Source organism: Magallana gigas, chromosome 9 (assembly GCF_963853765.1).
Source record: "Magallana gigas chromosome 9, xbMagGiga1.1, whole genome shotgun sequence".
In the NCBI taxonomy this organism is placed as follows: Eukaryota; Metazoa; Mollusca; class Bivalvia; order Ostreida; family Ostreidae; genus Magallana; species Magallana gigas.
The window spans coordinates 30871348-30897748 of record NC_088861.1 but is presented as its reverse complement, the minus strand read 5'-3'; the positions used below and the strand labels follow the sequence as shown (position 1 = coordinate 30897748).

Genomic DNA, 26401 nt, shown 5'->3' with positions numbered 1-26401 from the left:
GATTTATATGTGTAAGACACTGTAATGTTTTAAGGTCTTCCGTTTCCAACGGATGACCTTATAGTGATTGTAATGTTTCTTTTTATTAAGGTCTTCTGTTTTCCAACCGATTTTCGTGAAAATTTCAGATCTAATAGATATTAATCCGAACTTAATATACATTTTTTTAATTTTGATTATGTCATTTCCGTTCTTGAGAAAATGACGTTTTAGCGATTTTCAGAGGGTCGGCTTGTCCAGGGATCTTCCCCTAAACAGTAAAAGATATTGAGTTCAAACTTTCAGGGATTGTAGACAAGAGATTGTAGATGTGCATAAAGATGTTCATATTTGTCATGCTCAAAAGGCGTTAAAGCTCGACAAACGTCGTAATTTTCACGGTTTTCTTAGTTTATCTCTTTTCTGAAAAATATTTTGTTAACACATGTAATGCAAAAAAGTATATATTTACAAGACCTTTCATTTAATATCAAGATAAAGGGGCTGGCCCCTAAAATTAGGGGACCAAAGGGCTCTAAAGTCTTTCATCTGTAGCCCTTTACTGAGGGATATTTTGTGAACAGTTATAGAAGCAAATATGTTTATTTAACAGTTATGTATCCAAGCAATGTAATGATTTATCATGTGTTATGTAATTAGGGGTTTTTAGGGGCCAACATTCCAGAATTTTGATTACCAATATATCAGAAAGGAAAAATATTTTGAAATGTATAGAAGAAAAGATACTAAGAATGATGTACTTAATAATATGCAATTTTCAAAATTTTGTTAAACGGCCCTTATAAGGAGTTAAGGGATCAGCCCCTAAAACGTTCTTTCCTATATATCTCAAGAACGGTAACAAATTTTTAAACAGTTGTTGAACAAAATGTGTTGAGATTTAAATGATTTATTTCATATCAAGAAAAACGGGCTGGCCCCTCAAATTAGGGAACTAAAGGGCTCTAAAATCTTTCATCAGTAGCTCTTTACTGAGGGAAATTTAATGAAAGGCTATAGAAGCAAATATGTTTATCTCACAGTTATGTATCCAAGTAATGTAATGATTTATTCATGTGTTATGTAATAAGGATTTTTTAGGGGTCAAGAGTCCAGAAACTATGACCACTTATATCTAAAAAAGGAAAATATTTTGAAATGCAGTATAGATGAAAAGATGCTCAAATTGATGTACTTTACAAAATGCAACCTTCAAAATTTAGTTCAGCGGCTCCAATAAGGAGATAAGGGACTGGCCCCTAAAACTTTATTTTTCTCAGATATCTCTAGAACGGTGACGAGTTTCTAAACAGTTGTTGAACAAAACTCTTATCCCTGAAACAAAATAGTATCTGGCCCTTAGAATGTAGACCCTGTTTTTCTATTCTAAATCATTTTTAGCTGTTAAATAGCAAAATCAAGATCGAACATATATCTCAAAATCAAAAATCAGACGGAAGACCTCCTCGTTGCTCGCAACGAGATCGTGTCTAGTTATATATATATATATATTCTATAAAAAATGATAAAACTAATAGACATGCGGTTCAACATAAAAATAAGTGATATATCAAATGGATAGGATATAATGTACAGCAATTTAAGATTAGATTTTATGTTTAATATGAAAGGTAATAAAAAACTAATCACTAGACTCGTTTCAAAAACTCCATACCATTTCAACAATGAAAAGGTTGCAGAAGGCCTATTTGTATCTAGTTTAATATAATGAAAATAAATAAATTACCCTGTATACATCATTCTGAGAAAAAAAGTAATAGACATGCTGTTCAAGAAACTAAAGTGATACATTATAGGGATCAATAGGATATAATGTACAGCAATTTTAGATATAAACAGCAAAAAGTTCAATGGATTTGTTTCCAAACATTTGAATAATGGAATAGTTTAATTCTTCTTTCAATTTAGATTAAACAATGTTTTTTAAAAAATATTTAAGGTCTTCCGTTTTCCAACGGAAGACCTTATTGTTTTCGTTCGGTTTCTTTTTCCCTATTATTATTATTTTTTTTTTTCTTACAAAATTTGTGCAGGCGATTCCTCGGAAATGGCTGAACTGATTTTCGTGAAATTTTCAGATCTAATAGATATTAATCCGAACTTAATATACATTTTTTTATTTTGATGACGTCATTTCCGTTCTTGAGAAAATGACGTTTTAGCGATTTTCAGAGGGTCGGCTTGTCCAGGGATCTCCTCCTAAACGGTAAAAGATATTGAGTTCAACTTTTCAGGGATTGTAGACAAGAGATTGTAGATGTGCAATTTGGCATTCAAATTTGTCATCCTCAAAAGGCGTTAAAGCTCGCCTGGTCCCGAAAATTGAGATGGAAAAAACGCCTTAATTTTTTATGGTTTTCTTAGTTTATCTCTTTTCTGAAAAATATTTTGTTAACACATGTAATGCAAAAAATGTTTATATGTACAAGACCTTTCATTTGATATCAAGAAAAAGGGGCTGGCCCCTAAATTTAGGGAACCAAAGGGCTCTAAAGTCTTTCATCTGTAGCCCTTTACTGAGAGATAATTTTTGAAATGTTATAGAAGCAAATATGTTTATCTCACAGTTATGTATTCAAGCAGTGTAATGATTTTGTCATGTATTACGTAATTAAGGGTTTTTAGGGGCCAAAAGTCTAAAATTTCGATCACCCAAATATCAGAAAGGAAAAATATTTTGTTATGCAACACAGAAGAAAAGTTGTACAAATTAATGTTCTAAACAATATGCAACCTTCAAAATTTCGTTAAACGGCCCCTATAAGGAGATAAGGGATCGGCCCCTTAAACCTTCTTTCTCATATATCTCCAGAACGGTAACGAATTTTTAAACACTTGTTGACAAAATGTTTTCAGAATTAAATGTCCTTTCATTTGATTCCAAGAAAAAGGGACTGGCCCCTTAAATTAGGGGAAAAAAGGGCTCTAAAAGTATTTATATATAGCCCTTTAATGAGAGCCATTTTGTGAAAGGTTATTAATGCTAGATAAGGTATAATACGTTTCTATATCCTAACAATATAATGATTTTCTCTTGCGTTAAACAATTAGGGTTTTTAGGGACCAGATGTAAACAAAATTAATCTTTTCATTCTTGATTGGAGGAAATGCAAGCATTTAAAAAAAGCAATGCAATAGAACTTATAAAAAGCGATGCAATGAAGCATAAGTACTTCACTCCTTTTTCCATATCATGTTTTGTTGTCGAAAATCAAAGTCGATGATGTCATATTTACTTCTAAATATCGGACGGAAGACCTCCTCGTTGCTCGCAACGAGATCGTGTCTAGTTATATTTATATTTGATGGCTAAAACTGATCATTTTTCTGTCAATTTCTTCTGTTCATGAACAAGACATAATACATTTATCAGACACTTTTATATATATTATGTCTATTTCCCATTGTAACTGAGTACTTTTATTCTGTTTGTATACAAAAGATTATATTTTAAAAAATTGTATAAAATAGTAATGCTAAATTTCAATTAAATAAATATAGCTGTTTCCAAAAATGTTACACATACTATGTATATAAGTATGTTGTATAAAAACAGATGAAAAGAAAAAATAGAAAATAAGTGCACTCAATAAAATGTTTGCTGGTATTCATTATGTGAACATTTAATGTTGAAACAATTCATCCAGTAACATTTTAAGAGCCCACACCTTTTTCATGTAACATAAATTAGAATGTTATAAACGATGTGTATAGAACAAATTCTTCTGTGGTTGGCTTCATAAATCTTGTAAAGATGGTGTGAGTTGGTAAAAAGGCAGAATAAGGTTCTACCCTAATTCTTATGCATTCAATTTAAAAAAAAACATTCATTAATGTCATGTTCTGGAAACTAAAATAGAATAAACATAAAGTGTGAAGAGAATTAATTTTGTAAACATTGTGCACTCATCAAATACTTTAATATTCAATGCATTTATTTCAAGAATGTGCTATAAAGCGATACTGACAATGTAATCTTTTCTAATATTGTACATACATGTATTACATCATTTTGCCACTAATTTAAATCCCAGCTGACAGGTTTTTTTTAATCTTTTTATTACAAATACAATGTCAAAAGATATGTAGTGAATCCAGAACTTATGTGTCCGGTTTGTATCATTTAATCATATAAAAACATAAACTTTCAATGTAGCTCATTTGTAGATTACATTATATCAAGATACATATAATAAACATAAAAATATAACTTTGCAACGATCACCTGTTTATGGAACAAGGTTTCACAATCACATACTTAGCTGCTAAATACTCTGATGATGACACTCTCTAACTAAAAGTATTTAATATGGTAACAATAACTAACATTTCATATATATTAGAAATAGAATATTATAGCTAAGATTTCAAAACTATGAATTGCTGGGATACTTGACAAAATACATTCTTTCATAAATAAGATATTCTAACCTCAGATAATAGAATTAGCCAAATGTAACAATTAACATAAAATATTGTTATCTATTGAATTATTAATTAAAGTTCAAGAATACCAAAAATAAAACACTTACTATAACGGACTTCTTCCAAAATGTTGGACAAATAAATAAATAAGATAAATTGTCTCTTGAAGAAAACAGGTCTTTCTCCTATAAGAATCCTGTCACAAAGGCTACTCAGTTAAAGCGGGAAAATATTATAAGAACATACTATTGACTATAGTAAACCACCTGATCCTATTCACATGTATGAAAGTGACCATACAGATGAAATGACTTAAGGCTATAAAATATCAGAAGCCACTACAATAGGTAATTAAGTAATGATTACTTGATAGGTGCATAAAAGACAGGGAGTTATAGGGATAGTAGTCTGTTTCTAAATATGTACATATAAAATATAGATAAAAATGGATGAAGATGTTGTGATGATGATATATAAATAATATGCATTAATGTAATTATCATAAAATGGATCCTATTACAATAACGTTAGGGTTCATAGCTCCGGCCCTAATTTTCGTTAAGCAACGAGGGACCTCTCGAAATGTCTCTCTCATGTAAAAATTCCGCGGTGTAAAGTCAGATTCGTTTTCCAGCAAAATGCATCTGTATTGAAAAACTCTGAAGAAAATGAAGTAAAAGTAGGGAATTTCACAGTTTTGGAAAGAGTGTACATCAAATTCTTTCCTTCAAATGATGATTCAATTTTGACACTTGCTTTTAAAACTGCAAATACTCCCCCCTGGCATGTGTCAAGCATTCTGATTTAAAATGTCCCAATAAATGTATATAATAGACTCTGAAAGTATAGGATCTATTTTGCTTAAAGGCACCACTTTGTTTGTCCTACCGATTCTATAAATAGTTAGAGTGATATACCCAATTGTGGTCATTTTCATAATTTTACTTTTTTGATTGCTTAACAATAAGCACTTAATTGTCTCAATTTTTCTATATCATTTTAATTTCTTTTACAAGTATTTGATATGTAATATTCCTATTATATATATATATATATATATATATATATATATATATATATATATATATATATATATATATATATATATATATATGTATATATGTGTATATATATATATATATATATATATATATATATATATATATATATATATATAATATATATATATATATATATATATATATATATATTTATGTTAATAAAATAAAAATATTTGAATCAAATATTTTTGTTTTAATTCTGCTTTAACCGAGATGTCTATTACGTGAGCCGAGGTGTCTCAAATTTTGGGCCAACCCGTCTGGGCCGAAGTTTCCTGGGGCCGAGGTGTCGTTTAGTCTGGTACCATTCCCACATTTCTGTTCGCGCACTCTCTACATTGAGGTTAGGCACCGGTTAATTTGTACACATGTAATTGCGCAATTCAATATGGCGGACAAAGTAAGTGTGCGACTCGCATAAAGAACGTGTCTCTTCTCTTTGGTTAAATTGTTTTAGCATTCATTATTTGCCTTATTTTATTCCTATGTTGATTTTCTTCTGTTTCTTTTTATTATTTTGCCTTGTCACGCATTTAGAATGGCCAAAACACCGAGAAATTATAATGTAAACAAATTATGTGTACAAACGGTGGTAAACTTTAGCAGTCATTATTCTCTTATCCGGGGAACGGCATCTGAATTTTGGTACAGCATCAGATACAAAAGGAATCAAACTTTTCGTTGACGCATTGGTCAATAATTGTCGCGTTGTTTTAAATCCATTAATATGCTCTAATTGAAGGTACTCATTTTTTTACTGCATGCATCGCTTTTTTTTTTTTTGTAAAAATACTTTTTAATGTATTAAAAATATGAATATAAATGTAAATACGTACGTAGTGTCAGTCAATTTTTTTAATCTATTTTACTCAGGACACTGCTTTTCAATTTCTAAAAGCTATGAACTGCCATGAGTTTCCGTAAGAAATAGAGGGAATCATACTCAGTGGATGTAAACATATTGTTTTGAACCACTTGCAAAAAAAGATGAAAATTGTCACTTCAACGGGCGTTATTCTTGTTAGAAGTGTTCATTCATCTTATCAATGTTCTTGTGCTTTTATCTATTTTGAGTGTGTTTTGCAATAAAGTAATATGATGCACTCAACCTATTTTAATATACCAATCAACAGAAACATGCATTTACCTCAACCTTAAAAAATGCATGTGGTCACATTTTGAGCTGATTCTTTATTCTCAATTTTAATGTATACAATGCTCAGCTAAGCTATGTAAAATGTTTAGCAAAAGGTATTGGCCATTTATCGACTTATAATACAGAAACACAGAGGTAAAACGTGTAAGTCTTCTGTTACACAAACACGGTTAGTGTTTTTCTTTACAAATAGCTAGGTTGCTGCATTGAAAAAACTATATGATTCCTTAATATAAACAAAAATCGCGCAAAGTATTTATCTAGAAACCGCTTGGTTGTGTTGTGATAACTCACATTGCAAAGAAAAACAAGAGGCCAATTGGCCTTAACAGTCACCTGAGTAGCATATAACCCACACAGGACAATGAGATCATCATCTGACAAATGGAAACTGGTAGGGAAGAGGTCATCAAATAAATTCGGCGCAAAAGCTATAAACATTCTAGGTGCCCAACTGTGGAATGAACTACCTTTAGAACTTCGTAAGCTTGAAACACACGGAGCGTTCCGGAAGACCCTCAAAACACTGTTGTTCAAGTGTGAATATAAAACATAGACGAGTAATATGTAAAGACTACGTATGTACATATCCTGTTCATCCTTTAATTATGCCTTAGATAAGCTGCTGTTGTTTAGCATCACTATTCTAATATTTTTTAAAGTATCTCTTACATAGCATTTATAAGCATACAACTTTTATTAACACAGTGTACAGCGCATATAAACTACATGTATATTTTGCGCTATATAAGTCAATATAATAATAATGATATTAATAACTAGAGCAAAGCTCGTTGCAAAGCAACGAGTGGGTCTTCCGTTAATGTCGGAAGTAAAGCCGGAATTTCCTGTAAGAAGCAGAGCTCTTAAACCAACAACAAGAGTAACTAAAATAAAAAGATGAAAAAATCGACTTAACAAAATCCGAATGATTTTAAGTACGAATTAACAAAAACCTTTCTGATTTCAAGAACGACTTGACCAAAAAAAATCCGAATGTGTTCAAGTACGACTTAACAATTATTTTTGGTACGAATTAATTTTACTTTGAACATTATGCTATTTTTTAAACCAAGGACGCGGAATCAAAATTTCCGGAAAAATCAAATTTTAAACCCCAATATCTCTGTAATGCATCGTCCGATTTTCAAACGGATTACAGATTTGAATTCACCATGGCAAGTTCTATAAGACTGGTGTATTGTCTTATTTTGTTCAAAAAAATGAAAATTTCCAAAAACTTTTTGAGATATAAAGCCGAGAAGGAGTCAGAAAAAAAATAAAAAAATAAAAATAAAAAGAAACCGAAGAAAAACAAGAGGGTCTTCCGTTGGAAACGGAAGACCCTAATAATATGAATAATAATAATACGCAAACTTGTCGAGGAGTCTCATATATGCATAGAATTAATTAGGTTCATTTTGGAGTAGAAAAATTATAAATTTGTAATGACGACCACCTCCCTGCCTGAAACCTTTCAAAAAGAACTATGAAAACTATAATATTGGCGAAAAACTTAGAGATCTGGTCTACAAAATCAAGAAGAATATTTTTAAACATAATATGCATAAACACTATATTGCCCCCAACCCAACCCCATGTCCTGAACCTCTGACCCAGGGGCCATGAATTTCACAATTTAGTAAGAGGAGTGAGTGGACATCATAACCATTTATTCAGTTTTTTGCTCACATGTGTGGGAGTAGAGAAGAAGATTTTATAAGATTTAATACATTTTTACTATATGGACATAGTGGCCCCACCCTAAAGCCTGGATCCCAAACCAAGGGGTCATGAACTTCACAATTTTAGTAGATGGCTTCATGGACATCATAATCATGCATTTACTTTTTAACACATACATGTATATATTGGAGTAAAGAAGATTTTATAAGATTTAATACATTTTTACTATATGGCCATATTGGCCCCACCCTAGAGCCTGAACCCCTGACCAAGGGGTCGTGAATTTCACAATTTTGGTAGAGGGCCTCATGGACATCATAACTATGCAACCAGTTTTTAACAAATATATTTGGAACTAGAGAAGAAGATTTTCTTAGATTTAATACATTTTTACTATATGGCTAAATTGGCCCCACCCCAGAGCCTGAACCCCTGAGGGCCTCATGGACATCATAATAATGTATTTAGTTTTTAACAAATAGATATGGCAGTAGAGAAGAAGATTTTCTAAGATTTAATTCATTTTTACTATATGGCCATATTGGCCCCACTCTAGAGCCTGAACCCCTGACCAAGGGGTCATGAATTTCACAATTTTGGTAGAGGGCTTCATGGACATTATAATCAAGCATTTAGTTTTTAACAAATATATCTGGGAGTAGAGAAGAAGATTTTCTAAGATTTACTGTGGTTTCATTAATTTTCAAGGGCATCAATTTTCGTGGATAAAGTGAAAATCACAGTTTCAAGGATACGTAAATTCGTGGCCAATGACCCTATCAATACAAAATGTTAATAAAAATTGCACTTCAATGAACATTTAATTTCGTGGATCAACTAAACAACGAAATCCACGAAAATTGGTATTCAGCGGATATTGATGAAACCACAGTAATACATTTTAACTATATGGCCATATTGGCCCCACTCTAGAGCCTGAACCCCTGACCCAGTGGCCATAAATTTTACAATTTTTGTGGAGAGCTTCATGGACATCATAACTATGCAACAAGTTTTTTCCTCACATGTGTTGAAGTAGAGAAGAAGATTTTTGAAAATTTAGCCTTTTTGCACTTTTTGCCTCACATGTTGCGCATCGGGGATGGTAGAGCCATGGATTTCAAAATTTAAATTTTTCTTACCATAGAGATGCATCACAAAAAATGGTAACAATCAGCATAGTTTTTAAGAAGAAGTTAAAAATGTAAATTGTTAACGCAAGACGCACGACGACGGACGAAAACGGACAGCAATAGGTCACCTGAGTTTACTCAGGTAACCTAAAAAACGTAACACCTTGGGCGATAATGACACTTTATACGGTTGCTTTACATATAAATGAAATTGCAACCAATATAAAAATTACATTTAATTGCAGGTATGGTACACTGCTAAATAAAAATATATATTGCGTTCAAAGCTTGCATGACTTGTCGGTTGATTTATTCACATGTTACATCGACATTCTCTGGACGACAAAGCTCTCGAAACTGTCTACAGAAATATCCATATCCAGAGGTTTGTAATTTTGCTATATAAGTGTCTTGCATTTTCCGAATTTCATCAGCAGAGGAGCAGTTGGCAAACCTGAATCGGTCATCATCTGTTTTACTTGTCATGAAGGTACCTGCAAATTTCAAAATACACTTATAAATTTAAATACTAATACGAATTTAAATGGATAATGTCTACGTTAGATAATAAAATATAAAAGTAATTTTTTTTAAAAACGTTTTAAGTGAAGTTACAATTTTAAATAAATACATCTAGGTTGTCAACAACGTTGCTCAAAGGACTATATATGGTTTGAGCTAAAATGGCCCCTTTAAATGAACATTGTCATTTTACTGTAATTCTGTTTTATTTGTACAAATATACATTTGAATTTTTTTCATAATTTTCATTTTGATTTTAGTGGCCACAATTTAAAAATATGACATCATAAAGTTAACCTTTTCCCACCATTTTCTCATTTTTAGCAGAAAATGGCTTGTTTTGAAGCAGTTTTTCTTTCAGGAAACATTGAGCGACTGCTTGAACAAACAAAATATTTTCACCAAAGATGTATCTCTCCAATACTTATTAGTGACAAAAAATTCATTCTTGTTCAAAGAGTCGCTCTAAATTTCCCTTTCGAAAAAAGATAAGCAAAATATCCATTTTTGACTGATTTTGAATGAATTATAAAATAAAATATAGTCACTTCTGACGTCATATACTGCCAGTGGGTGCATATAGATCAAATAAATAGGTGAAAAACATATTTCGTGTCAACACTTTTATTAAATAACAAAACAAATTAATGTACCTGAATCATTTTAAAAATAGCGAATTATGGGGGCCAAATTTGAGTAATATCATATATAGTTCTTTATGAAGTGGGCTAGCATCACAGAAAGGTTTATTAGAACTAGGAACTTTCAAAACAAACACTTTGTCAATTACCGACACGACCGGAGGAATGGATTTTACGTGTTGACTTCAAACCTTATCGGATTTAAAGAGACTAAAACGTATGCATCAACTAACCTGTTAAATAAGATACATGTGATGAGAAAATGAAAATTGTGTTTCTATAAGTAGGAAGTTTAGCGGTTTTGTTAAATAAAAAAAGCAATATTTTTTTCTAAATTGCCACCAAAGTATAAAAGCCATAATATTTTTGTGGATGATAAGTTGTAGAAGTGAATTTCGTGTGAAGATGACCTCCTGTCGATACCTGTCAGACCCTAACGAGTGTTTATATCAAAGTAATCTAATCTATCAAATGATGAATCAATCTAATTGCGGGAACTTCTTGAATCTTTTTAACTAATCATATAAAGTGACTACACTGTGTATTTTCAATAGTGTATTAACGAAGAGGCAAACTGTATGGTATAATCGTCTTTTTATGCAGTTCTTTGTGTTAATATTGATAAACTAACTATATTTAGCGGTTTTGTTAAATCATGCTACAGAAATAAAAAAAACAATATTTTTTTCTAAATTGCCACCAAAATATATAAATATAAAAATTTTGAACAAATCGCAGACATTGTCCTGCAATTTGACATTTTTATTTCGAGAAACTATTTATGTTTTCTTCACAACAGGCAATTAAGAACAAGGGGTACAAAATATGGAGAAAAAAATTGTGAGATATAAATGTTTCCGAAAAGCCCGAGCAATATACATATAACTTTTCCTACTTGACTCTGCAGTTCTCCAGGTACACTGTTAAATTATCACTTGTATGATATAACTGGAAACCTAACTAGAGCAAAGTAATATTTAGACCATAAATACCTGTGCAATTCGGCAACCTCTCCTGTGGTATCCATTTTCCACTTGCACCACAGACGTGCCACTGACGATGACTGGACTGTATATCTAAACTGTACTGGGGGCCGCAGAAAACCAAACAAAAGTGTCCATAGTCTTTACTCCATCCATTACATACCAGTGCTCCATTTTGAGGTAACGACAGGAGTTTACAAGGGTAAGCTGTCATAATTGAAGGAAAATACCGCAAATTTTCAGCTGAAAATTTTTTCTCAAAGATAAAAAAGTTGATATATATTTTTTTTAATCAAATGGTTTTTTTTTTTACATAAAGCAGTTTTGTGCTAAAGAGCTTACGTCGTATTTTCCAGCTGAACACACATGTTGTCCGCATGCCGTTGGAAGGTTTAAGAGCAAGATAATGTACGACGAAATCTCCCCAAGGAAATTCGTAACTATTTGTAGGATAATTTGAAGATATTTTTATTGGTCTTCCGACAGGGTCATAAAAAGTTGGCGCTGTCCAGTTGATATGTGTCATAAGCTTTGATGTCCACCTTGTCATGTTGCTTTGACATCCGCTCATTACTGGAGGTTGGATGTCTATAGGATATTTAAATTACAAAGAAAGTGAGCGCACAAGATTGTAAGTTTGCAGGAATCCTCGACACGAATCAATTGGGATTTAAATGTCTACAACCTCGAAAGGCTATGTACAGGTTTCAACAAAAATATATTATGTTGAGAGTCGAAGTACATGGCTATTCCGGTTATTAAAAAATTCACAAGCTTTCAAAACATGGCAATGAGAGGTAAACCGATAACTAGTTGAAAATGTTAATGCAAACATATTTTAATGAAGTTATAGTGTGTATATCCTAAAAAAAGCTAGTAATAAGAAAAGAAAATAGTGTTCATTCAGCAGATCTAGAAATCAATAACAACAAATTAAAATATACCGGCATATTATAATTCAACATCATGTTATAATGACAAACATTTAAAACAAAAAAGTTTAAATTTGTTTAAAAAGACCACCAGTTGGATTTGAACCCAAAACACTGAATGTTTGTATTCACTAATCCAGAACGAAACCACTGAGCCATGCGAGACTTGTCAATATGCTCTATAAAGTACTGTTTGAAACAACATTGTCATATCAATGGACTTTGTTTTTTATCCTTCAAAAAATAATTTGAAAAAGTACATAATTAGTCATCTCTGGGTCATCCCTCCACCTTTTTTTTAAAAAGCGACAATTTTAATGTTGAAATATGTTATCTTTACACGTTTCAAATCTGTGGAGAGAAGACCCAGAGACAACAAAATCATTTAAAAACAGTTGTAAGTAAGTAGGATTTTGCACGAATTGCATCGTGTTGCTATATTTAGACCCATATTATGATAAAACCTTTAGCATTTCTAATATTTTTCCACTTATTCCACATCCAACAGAAACCTAATAACGGTTATAATTCGAAAAATATTCAAAATTAATTGATGAAATTTTCACTCTCCTTGTGCGCCCAGATTCCTGCCGAATGTACATCTTAAGCGCCCACTTTCTTTAAGGGTTTTCAAATAAATCTTAATGCATGAAAAATAATCGATTTATTGAAAATTTAGATATAAAGGTAGAAGATTTAAAGGGAGAATTTATTACAAAGGGACAGGAAATATTTGGCAATATTTTGCGAGGAGTAATAATAAAAATGGTGTATAAAATTGCAGTAAAAGCAACAACAAGAAATTGCAGAGCAAAATTTATTTTCATTAATACGGCTAAATAAATACTTATATTTTTTTTTTAAATAATTATGCTCGCTAACAAGTTGAAAGATGCATCTCCGATCAAACCCATTCTTTAAATTCGCACTTCATACCGCCCTACATTAAATTCCTTGCCTGTCTCACAGTGTGCTCCAGTGAAGCTTCTACTACAAACACATTTGTAACTATCAATTATATTCTGACAGGTTCCTTGATTTTGGCATGGATTGCTCTGGCATGAATTCATAACTGTGTAAAAATATAAATAATATTAAAAGAATTAATGAAATTGATGTTTTGGAAATAAAATATCTAAAACATTTTTAGTATAAAAGACTTTTAATCTTGACTATTTTGAGGACAACGCAAGAGATACTGAACATTTTTTTGCACGAGATAATTATATATCAAATTCATAATAAGGAATACTATTGAACTGAAACCTATAATTACAAAATGTATGTCATTTTGAAATGTCAAATATCTGCTTACAATGATGCCTTGTAGATAGTTTATTGTTTCTTACATGCACATCGTGGTGTAACTCCACTCCAAATAGAATTTAGTTGACATTTTCTTGTTGTCGAGCCTGCAGTCAACGTGTAGTGTGTATTACATCGATAAGTAATAACACTGTTGTATATATACGATGATCCCTCAATATATCCATATCTTATCAATCCCGGGTGTCCGCATGTTATTTCTATATATTTGAAAGAAATGGAAAAGCTTTCATGCAATATGAATCTGATTATTTGCAAAACATATAGCAAAATACCCACAGTAACTACAACACTTCACAAACAATCCTCTTTGACAAAGAAATCCTCCATCTAAAAATATACATATCAATTTATTACATCCTGGAACATCAGTAAACCAAACCCATCTGGATCTTTTCCTGATTCCTCTCCCACAATTAACAGAAAAATCCGACCTAGTACCCTAATAACAGTTACATGAATCCCATTTGAATCTGAAATATGACAAAACATTGAAGCAAAAGTCTTGTCCATTTTTTGACCAATAAAATCTATTTAGAACCTCTACAGCCAAAATCGGCATTAAACAAGCTCTTGGCCTTCTCTTTAAAATGATGTCAAATTGTATACATATAGGTATCGATATTACTTTTTGATTTTATATAGAATGTCAAGAAACTGTTTCATTTTCTATATTGAAAATGACAATTTTGATGTCATTTTGAATCCGTAGAGTACGGGAGAGAGATTTTTCGAATCAATTATGATGTCATAAAGGTTCTATCACGCAGAACGTTCGACGGTATATATTGTACACCGAACCCAAGCGAACATAATTAAACAGTACACTCCTCCATTTTTACTTAAAATAGGACGAAAAGAAAAAAATACATAGGTAAAAAACAAATGAAATAAGTTTAAACAAATCGTACAGATCAAACAAACGAGCCTTTATTTCACTTTTATTGTCATATTTCTTGCAATATACAACAACAACAAAATTACAAGTTCAATTTTTGGGTTGGCGTTCTAATTCAGACTGGATAACAACACTTAGGTATCTCACTGGTATGATTCAATCTGGTTTCTCGTTTCCTGACTCTGCAGATGGTTTCTCAAACTTGTATTGGGCTTCCTCCACACTTGGTTTACCAGATTCTTCCCCAGGTTTTTCTGAACACGCTAAAGGTAGCGGGAAGTCACTCTGAAGGTTTCTTTATGGAAGGCCATGACAAATTCAGCGGTTGTAATGTAGGGTCGTGCTCCAATAAGGTTGCAAACGATGCTAAAAGATGATCTGCATAACATTATCTGCATTCAAATTCTCTTTCCAACTCCCACCAGAAAAACCAATAGTCCTAATCGCCTATGAATTAGCCCAGATACCTATTTCCATTTTTGTTACTTTGACTAGGTCCTCCTTCTGAAAATCTCTCAATTTGAAGTCTTCCCCATCATGCTTTTCCTTCATTTTCTGTTGTTTTCACTCCAAATGATCTGGTTGATTAGGGTTGATGCAACTTAATCAGGTACGTAGCTGGTGCTTGAGAAACTGTTCTGCTGTAGTCGTCCCAGCGGCGTTGTGTGGTGTTACACGATACCTCAACCAAATATTTGCATGTCTTTGCTGAAGAGACCATTTGGGTCCATCAAAGACCTGCCTTTTCAGTGCTTGTCTTGAGAAACTGCACTCCTCTCTCCTCCAATTCATTTGACTGAGGATGATAGGGTGCCACAAGGGTATGCTTGATTCCATCATGCTTCCCGAAGTCCTTAAAATTTGCCGATGTGAACTGTGGCCCATTGTAACTTGCTAAAACTTCCGGTATCCCAGCTGTAGCAGACCATGTCCGCATTTTTCTATTGTGTTGTTACTTGTGGTAATTTTAACAGGTATGACTTCCAACTATGTAGCATTTAGAAAAGCTGTCCACAATAACAAGAAAGGACTGCCTCTTATATTCTGCAAAATACATGTAGATATGTTATGATGACTTGGTCGTTAAACCTTTATTAACGGATTCAAGGTACTCTCCTTAAGAGTGCTCTTAGTTGATGCACAAGCTAAACACCTTTCAATCATGTCCTCAATTGCCCGGTCTAGATAAGGCCACCAAATATATCCACAGGCTAACGACTCTGCGCGAAACTTGCCTTAATGTTCTTCATGCAGCTCCAGTAACAGTCAATACTGCTCAGGAACGACAACTCGCATACCCCACATAATCACTCCTTGTTAAAAGGTAGGCTTATTCCTCCTGTCAAAGAAGTGCTGCATATCTGTACTAGTTACGCGGGTTGACAACTCCACTAGAGTTTAACTAAATACCCTCGACAAAATCAAGTCTTCTCTTGTATCCGTAGCTATCTCTTGACTCGAGACTTGTGAGCCTAAATACAGGCAAAATACTCCTTTAAATGTCTCCTCTTCTTCTGAATTGTCCAGAAGTGGCGACCGGGAGAACGAATCACAGTTCACATGTTGCTCAGATGATTTGTACTGAATATCATACTAATTACACCCAAGATCAATTCCCATCGTTGCATTCTTGCCGATCCTAAGGGAAGAATTCCTCTCTTAGGTCCCAGGATGGAGACTTGTGATCAGTCACTAACGTAAACATGCGTTCAAATAAGTACTTTTTTGGTTGGGCATAGCGCCTCTCCGTTTCACTTAAGAAGGCTGGATGTTCAACCATCTGATCTTCCTACAACTTTATTGATATAATTATACCCGCACTTTCTAAAGAAAGTTCGGGTATATTGTTGTTACCCTGTTCTGTCCGTCCGTCCGTCTGTCCGTCCGTCCGTCCGTCCGTCTGTCACGTTTTTCTTTCTCAAACTGCTCTTACATCTTATAAACCAGCAAACTGAACTCTTGGAGTTTTATTTGGGGTATCATGTTGTTTTGTAAAAAGGTTTCAAAAATTCTCTGTTAGTCCTGGGGGTCAAATAATTGGTAAAAAAATGACGTTTTTTCACAAAAAACCTTCTTCCTCGAACTCCTCCTACATTTTCAACAGTAGACAAATCATCTTTTGGAATATGTTTTAGGGTATCTTATAGATGCGCAATAAGGTTTCGGAATTTTCAATTTTGTCCTAGGGGTCATTTAATGGCTGAAAAATGACGTTTTTTTACAAAACAAAAATGGTTTAAAAAACGTCTTTTTTTTGGCAGTAGCCAAATGATCTTCTAAAATATGATTGGGGGTGTCATATTGAGGCGTGATCAGGTTCCAGAATTTTTTTTTTATTAAGGGGATCAGTGGGCAACAAAAAATGACGTTTTTTTTCCAAAAAATATGGTTCCCAGAACTCCTCTTACAACTTTTGGAGTAGCTACGTCATCTTTTGGGATATAATTGGGGCTGTCCGATAGATGTGCAATAAGGTTTTAAAAATTTAAATTTCATCCAGGGAGTCAAATAGTAGCAGAAAATTGACGTTTATCACTAAAAAAAACATTGATCCAAGAGCTCCTCTTATGATTTAATGGATAGACAATCATATCTTGGAATATGATAGGTACTGTTCTATAGATATGCAGTAAGGTTTTAAAAATTTAAATTTCATCCAGGGAGTCAAAAAGTAGCAGAAAATTGACGTTTATCACTTCAAAAAAACATAGATCCTAGAACTCGTTTTATGATTTAATGGATAGACACATCATATCTTGGGATATGATAGGAACTGTTCCATAGATGTGCATTACGGTTTTGAAAAATTAAATTTAACCCTGAGGCCCATTACCTACCGGTACATACCTTTTGATGCCCTTTAAGGATCAAGAATATATATGGTTAAGGGGTGGGTATCTCAACCGTTTTCAAGATATTCGTGCACTTCCTGTTCAAGGGGGGTCATGACCACCCCCGGGGCCCATGACCTACATACCGTTTGATGCCCCTTGACACAAGGAACAAGAATATATATGGTTTAAGGGTGGGGATCTCAACTGTTTTGAAGATATTAAGGGACTTGCTGTTTGAGGGGGTCAGGACCACCCACAGGGCCCATGACCTACATAACATTTGATGCCCCTTGACATCAGAAACATGAATATATATATGGTTTAGGGGTCATGATTATAACAGTTTCTGAGATATATTGTAATTTCAAATTCCTGGGGGGTGGGGATGACCCCAGGGGTCAGATCTAATAAACCCTATATATTGCCAGTAACAGCCAATATATGATTTTGAAAACCCTATATTATTATCTTTGTCCGTTTTCAAGTTACCATTTACTATACAGTCTACGTTTCATCCTACAATGTTCAATGTTAGACCCCCACCCTTTTGACACCCCCTCCCCCTAAAAGTGGCTGTCTAACCCAAAATGAGAAAAATCAAACCAGGGTGCACAACTAGATATGCAGGCCTATCATATCCTAGAGTTTTGTACAATTCTGTTCAGTCATCTCTGAGAAACAAGTTCAGAGCAGAAAAGAAGAAAAAGAAGATGAAGAATAATTATACATGTATTAAGAACCGTACAAAAACAATAAGTCTCCAAATTTCATTCAGGAGACTTAATAATAAAGATTAAATAGAGATAGGATCATCAAACATCAATAATTTAAAGATAATTGACAATTTCTGATTCTAAGGGGGTCAGGATGACCCCTTAAGGTCATGACTTACATGCCATAATGATCTGATGCGCCTGCATGACCTAAGGAGGAATAATATCTTTGGATTAAGGTGGGGATCTCAATGGTTTTTATGATATTTAATAATTTCAGGAAGAGCACTTGGGATCATGACCTACATACCATCTGAAATGCCTTGAACAAAGAAACAATAATATAATATGTACATGATATATGATTCAATTTAAGAACCCAGATATACATGTAGATCAATCATCTGTTTTGTAATACGTCCTATGTATATATACATGTACATGTATCAGTTTGTGTTTTGTTCTATACTATTCATGTTCATGACTGTAGTATGGCTTAGTCTTATTTTAAATTACATTAAAAAATTGTCAAATATATGACTTGGAACCCCCACTCCCAAACAAACTCAAATATAAACTGTTCTCCCCCCCCCCCCCCTCCCTTGTCGAATGATCTATTAAAATCAAAATATAATTTGGGTGTCTAAACACTTTTATGAACTGGTAAAAAATGTTATTCTTAAAAAAAAATTATATTACACCTTGCATAATTGACAAATGATCTATTGAGATATGATCAGAGGTCATATTTCTACCTTGGGATCAATAAGTAGTATTCATTGACAAGTTAAAATTAATAACAATAAATGATTCAAATTATAAATGTTTATACTCCACATTCATCCCCCCCCTAATCTAACCTGGTTATAAAGAATCAGTCTTCTTAATACATTCTTACATGTGTACAGTAGCAAATTTTAAAACATTTCTTGATTGCTTTTTCTCTTGTGATTCACATTAACATTTTGGAAATTGCTTAATTCAATTTTTAAGATTTATAAACAAAATGTTATATGCATCACTTCCATGTGTATTCGCCTATTTGGGGCAATTTTAAAGTCTCCTTAACAAAGCAGTGACATCATTAGGCTAGGAATTACCCACATGGATCAAACACTACTGTAGAATTAAGATATGAATAAGATAAAATACATTATTATTTCTAGTTCTAAAATGTCAGGGTGTCTTCAAGGGGGCATATGATCTATATACAATTTTACGCGCAATGACACAAAGACCAAAAATAAATTATATAGTTTAGGGATGAGGATATCTCAGATCTCAGAAGTTAACAACAGTGTATCATATCATTTCCTATTTCATAAAGGCGGGGGGGGGGGGGGGGGTTAAAGACAACACCTGGGGGTCATTAATGTACTTTACACCATTAGATGCATCATAATGACAATAGAAGATATTTTGTATTTTCCTGTTTCGTGGGGTCAGAACAGTCCCATAAGGTCATGACCTACATTGTATTTGATGCATTATAATACATTAAGAAAGAAATACTCCTTCCTTCCTATTATAACTCATATAAAAATGATAAGTGTCTACACCTTCTTACATGTAATACACAAATTTAATAAGAAATTGTTTATACAGGGTCAATATGGGGTCAACTCAATAGTGCATGCAGTCTGACAAATGAAAAAAATAAATTTTGCAACTAAAATGACAGAAACTTTACAAATGCGATATGATAGGTAACGATGATAAGCTTATTTAAACATTAAAAGATGATGATACAGTATGTTGTCAAAGGGAGATCACATTTAGAAAGTGAAAGTAGAACTTATATATGTATGCTGGCATCTCATTATATTGTGCTACTGCTACTACATGTATTATGCTTACCTAAATTGGTCAACATCATAATGATAATCCAATTAAAACACAATAATGAATTCCTTTAGCTGATCTTAACAAATCCTTTCATGCATACGGAAAACACAGACATGTATGTATGGGTGTTGCTAAAACGCGGAACGGAAAACGGAACGGGAAGCGGAACGGAATGGAAAATATCATCACGTTTATCGCTTAAAAAGGGTATAGACTGGCCAGAAACGATTTACTTTGTACTTTGTATTTTTTATTTATATATAATGAATGATTATCAACATGTTGTTATCTTATTAAAATTCATATGAATGTCTATCAATTATAACATTGTATTAATTCGGCTTTAGTTGAGTACGAAACGGAAAAATCAAATGTATACGAATTGTGAAACATTAACATGATTAAACGAGCAAATTAGCTATAACTTTTTACTTATTTTTCTTATATGGTATTGCTGGCATATCAGCGTAACGTACGCAGTTAGTGAAAGCGTTTTATGCGTGTTATGAGTATTTTTATATTTCAAATATGATGTACATGTATATACTTACATCAAAATTGAATTTTCGGTGTTCTAGACGATCTTTTATCATACAGACGATACAGTATCATTGAGATGGAAGAAAAAAACCCGTAGGACTGACGACATTAAAAATTAAAATACAGTAAACATTAAAATACCTGGTAATTTGTAAAACTAGTAATTTGTGAAACTAGTATTTTTAGCAATGCAATTTTGTTTCGTTTGCATTACTAAGCAGTTGTTTATTCCAGCAGCTATATACATATGATCCGAATACAGAGCTCTACACATTGCCTGGTTTGATTTTCCGATTATATATATTGGGTCTGTCGATCCCAAAATATTCATGCAGCACATTTGGGCGATTTATAATTGGAAATGTTGACATCTTTTCTTCATTTGGAAGTCACTCAGAAGACCTTGCACAATTTTTCAACACTATCATCCGGGTCTGTTGAAATGCAAAACCCCGTAGACTTCTTTATTTTTAGCCATGTATTTATGCCAGCTGATAAGCTAGAGAGGACGTTTTTAAAGAACGAATAATGAGAATGAATCGAGGATATTTTGGGACAGAATATAGTGGTCAATGCATGTACTGTTAATTTTGAGGAAATAAATATTCTTGAATAAATAATCTAATATTGCTAATCTTTAAAAAAAATATTAAAAAGGTACACAAAGTATATCGTTTTAGCATGATTAACAAATCTATGAGGTAAATAACATTAGATAAGATTTTCCGTTTTCCCTTCCGTTCCGCTTTCCCTTCCGTTTTCCGTTCCGCGTTTTAGCAACACCCATGTATGTAAACACGTGAACCCATCTAATCGAAGAGCTGGGTAAAACTAGTACCCGCTAATGAGACATGCAGACCTGTGTTGTGTACGTTACTTCAGACAAAGATCATTCATTAGTAACATGCATGTATTTTTATGACCTATTCTTCAAATCCACTTGCACTATTTTATTAGGTAAATAACAGCTTTAAGGTGGTGCAGGACACCTGCATATTGTGATGTACATGTTTACTTTCTATTGAGATAAACAATAAAGTATATTAAATATTAATTAAATATTTACCCCCCAAATAATGTTACCTAACATTGAAGCGCAATGGGTTAGAGCGTTTACATGTCTGTAAGAGCATTAGGGTTCAAGGTGTATTTTTGGTAATTTTACAACTGATATAAATGAATTTTCATGGGGAGGGGGGGGGGGGGGGGGGTCTGGACCCCTCACTCCCACCCCTTCTCTAAATCTGTGCACACGATGATGTTCATGTAGGCACACAGACGCAAATCTAAAACCGGCAACCGCCACTGGGAGGGGGCATAATTTAATTGTTTATTTTGTTTGTAATCATTATATAGACCATTATACTTTCTATGACATAAAATGTTACGATTATTGATTAACTGAAAATTCACTGCAAACAGTTCTACCCCAAATTGCACATAAAGTGCTGCTCATGTCACGATGTGTATTATCATATGGGAAGGGATCTCATCCTTCAGTTATGAAAATTATAAATTTTAATTGTATTACCGGAGTTTGCATACAGCCTCATTTTTAATTAAACTGGTACAAAACAGTGTTTTGTAGGGGCAAACACATGGTGCGGGTATTACTGTCTAATGACAGCATCTAGTTAGTTTAGCTATGAACTTTTAATTTAGTCCACATATTTTGCCTTTTCATTCAATGTATTTTTCTATATTTTATACAGAGCTCTTTTTCTATATCATGACCCAGATAAACAAAGAAGATTATGATGGTTTGATCATACAGTAAGAAGCGACACCAATTACATTCAGATAAAAGCGTTAAAATGGACTTCATATGACGGAAAACGCCAGAGGAGAAGACCAAAGGAAACTTGGAGAGAAACTCTTACCACCGAGTTCAAAAACACTGGAAAGACCTGGGGAGAAATGGGGAGAATTGTTAAAAACCATGGTCTCTGAAGGTCCCTGGTTACAGCCTTATGCGCCATCAGGCGCAAAGAGGATAAGTAAGCAAGATTTCTTCTATAGAAGATCGATACAGTCTAAAAATGGCCATGAACATCGAACCCTCTGAAGGTTCAGGATGCAAAAGCTATGGGTTTTTCTGAACCATCCTTCATTATATGCTACATGTATATCACCGCCCCAATTACATGTAAAAAAAAAAAAAAAAGAGTCAGATAATAATCCAAAAGGTTTTGCTTTATCGTAAAACAGAAAAAGCTTGCTCCCAAATATCATTTTTCTGCTTTGATTAAAACCCTTTTGACAGTCAGCAGGTCAGTTCCATGCATATTGTTATTGGTGTTTCTTTTTTTCTTTTTTTACTTTTTTTTTGGGGGGGGGTGTTTTTTTTTATTATTGTTTGATTTAAGGTTTTTTTTTTTAAATGACAGATAAAGCGGCTGTAACTCCGTACTTAGCTAGGAAATGAAGCCTCAAAGTAGTTAAATTATCCCAGAAAGGCTTTCAACTCCCGTTGGTCTGGGTGCATTATTATTGGCTTTAAACAAAATTCCTTCTGTATGCTACACTCCATTATGCAAGCGAACACGTCTTCCGTGTTCGACAGTGGGTATAGTTCTTCACTAATACCTCTAATTGTCATTTTGTAGTCAAGCAAATCAAAGTTGACCGCTGTATGAACTACAACAATAGGTGCTGCCCAGGAATTGCGCTTAGTTGGTTTTAAAATCCTTGTTCAACAAATGCCCTAAATTCCATTTCCATTTGTTCTTTAATGATGTAAGGCACTGTGTGCGCTTTACAAAAGGTTGGTTGCCTATCATCCTTTAAAGCTGACATGAGTTCATAAAAGCTTTTGATCGCCATATTAGTTTCGATCGCTCCTCTAGTGCCACTGGGGTATACCGGTATATACCGGTTGAGCAAGTTACGGTCGGTTGCAGAGAATAAAGGAAACAACAATCAATAAAACTCAAAGTAACACTTTATTTGTAGAAAGAATTTCCAAGGTACCCGTATACTTTTGCACAGATAGTGCTGTCTTACCGGAATTTCGCATGCACATCAAACACGTGTGTTGTTCATACAGAGTGCATATCGGCTGCATTTTTAATTTTTGAAAACCCCGGCGGCACTACATCCAACACAGTAGCTAACTGATAGTAAATCCAAGAAAGTAACAAAGTAGCATCGTTTCCATCGGTTTCTACAAAAACGTTCCGTTTTTAAAATGCATGCGACATTGCTCGATCTGCCACAGTGTGTGGTTTGCGCGTGTGCGATGTTATAACATACACAGGAAAACGGTCTACAATCATCGAGGATTTTTGAGGTATATGTGCCTGGATTTCAGTCAGTCTTGCTTTGTCGCTCATTGCATGGATATTCCTTGCCAGTGCAGTGGCTGTCACATCATTTTTGTTTAAAACGCGTCTCGGCACTTCTTTTCGTCAAAGATAACACGTTTGGGTGTATGAAATACCTGAATGCAGTGAAACATGAATAACGCTCTCGGCCTCATATAAACAAGAATTACACAGATATCTTGCATCATTGTCAACTTTGTGATATTTTGACAATTATCAACTAACATCAAAGAATGTGTGTTTGTGTGTGTGTATGTGTGTGGATGGGGTGAAAGAGAGAGAGAGAGAGAGAGAGAGAGAGAGAGAGAGAGAGAGAGAGAGAGAATTTCTAAGTTTAAAATCAAAGGCCGGAACGGCCACAAAGGCGTCGAGCTGACATTTTCTTTTATAAAGATTTATAAAATTATATCAATAATTTGATTTTTTGTACTAATAGTTGCGTATATCAAATAATACATTTTAGAAAAAGGGCACCGCTTAGCGGAGTATCCCCTCGCGACATGAGTTATTGTGTGCAGGGTTGCATTATTTAGCAATATATAGTAATGTTAATGAGAATACCGCATTCTACTAATCCTCCATTACTGCAAAAACTACATTTTCTTTACCTGTACTAGATCTAAATAAAAAAAAAATCAAGTTGTTGATTTGAATTCCTTACTTTCAGTTTGGTTTCAAAGAAGTGAAGCGGAAGATTGATAACTTTTACTAAGAAATTTCGATTGATAACTCGTATGCAAAATTGATTATGACATTGATTTAATGAAATAATAATTTGTAATAGTAGTAATGGTTTGGAAAGGCACATACATTTTTTATTTGTTATCTTACAGAAGTGTGCAATCTATGATAAATATTTTTTAGTTTTGAACGAATTTTGTCATAATGTATGCCCCCCCCCTCCTTTACAATGGTGTAATTTTATCTAAGTTTTTGCATAAAAATTTGACAAATTAATATGACATTGCATTTATTTTAATCTTTTACAATGAAGCATATTTGTGCAAAGGTTGAAGAAAGTGTATTGGAAGGCTTTTTATTAATTTACTAGAAAACTGAAATGGAGTGCACACACACACACATATACATACATACATACACACACATACGAACACACACACGCACGGTAGCGATGCTATATCCCCTTCGCAACAAGTTGCGCGAGGGGATAATAAAAAAAGAAAATGATTTATGTTTTGTGTGCTTTAAAAACAAAAATCAATATATTTCCTTATAAATTAGGTTGTAATGCGTTTATAATACAATAACTCGTCATGGTTGCAAAAATCTAAGAAATTTCAAATTTCAAAGATAAATTACATTTTTTTCTTCCTGCTTTAAACAGTCTTTGAACAATTTTCAAGGTTCATAATTTGAATACATTTACAGTGTGTCCCTAATTATAATAATAAAACATGCTTTTATTTATTTCAATTCCCGTTTGAAACAAGATTACCTATGGTTGTTTACAAACAAATCCACAACACGTGCTATTTAAAATGTTCGACCAAACTGACAGCATTATCGTGTTTATCTATTGCAAAAAAATACTAGATACGTTTATCGTTTACATTCATTTTGAAGAATGGCGGATGAATACAATAAGGTGTAAACATTAATTAAATATTATTTTAGTTTATCGCCTACATTTTAATTGGAGACCGTGCCCGATAGAAATAAAATTGTATATGTAAATTTATTTGTTATCGGGCACCGATAACAAATAAATTTACATATCAAATTTTAAACTAAAATTATAAACTAAAATAATATTTAATTAATGTTTACACCTTATTGTATTCATCCGCCATTCTTGATTAGGCAAATTTATAATAATGAAATGAGTTGTCAATAACCAGGGAGGCAAAGTTGGATTTTTTGTACACAATGTAGTTGAATAAATGGTGTAAAAATTTTGTAATACCTTTAATACTTAAGGAACTTTTTTCTTGTGCGCATTTAAAAGGTGGTGCATTAGCTCGACGCCTTAAAAACTCGTACAAAATACATTACCTAAACTTGCTTCCCCCTAAAATCGTTCTTAAAGTAAATCCAGTGTTCTGTGACGTCACACTTTTTTGTAAAACTTTGAATTCTTTAAAAATTGTTCAAGATAGTTTTATTTATTTTATGTGAATATAATCACATGGATGTAATTGGAATATTAATTATTGGTAGGTTCAAGATATTTTCGCACTTAATTTTATACTAAATTTCCAAATTTTTATATATTTTATCTATGCAAAGGGGAAATAACTCTTTTTCTGACTTTTCTCTCAGTTGTTTGTCTAAATGCTATATTTTTTCTTATTCCAACGATTAATTTTAAAATATTTTTGTAATTTTAGCTTTCTGATAAAGTTAGCATTACAATTAAAGAAGA

The 26401-nt window shown here is 33.1% G+C and overlaps 1 long non-coding RNA gene across 1 annotated transcript in view; it reads right to left on the bottom strand.

Annotated features, from left to right (window-relative positions):
* Window positions 1-9684: 9684 nt before the first annotated feature.
* Window positions 9685-26401, bottom strand: part of LOC136271631 (uncharacterized) — a 29301-nt gene continuing 12584 nt past the window's right edge. The window contains exons 2-6 of the long non-coding RNA XR_010709572.1: window positions 13889-14065; window positions 13498-13611; window positions 11950-12195; window positions 11617-11814; window positions 9685-9955 (exon numbers count right to left, since the gene is read on the bottom strand). This is a non-coding gene — a long non-coding RNA (uncharacterized lncRNA). The remainder of the gene's footprint in view (window positions 9956-11616; window positions 11815-11949; window positions 12196-13497; window positions 13612-13888; window positions 14066-26401) is intronic.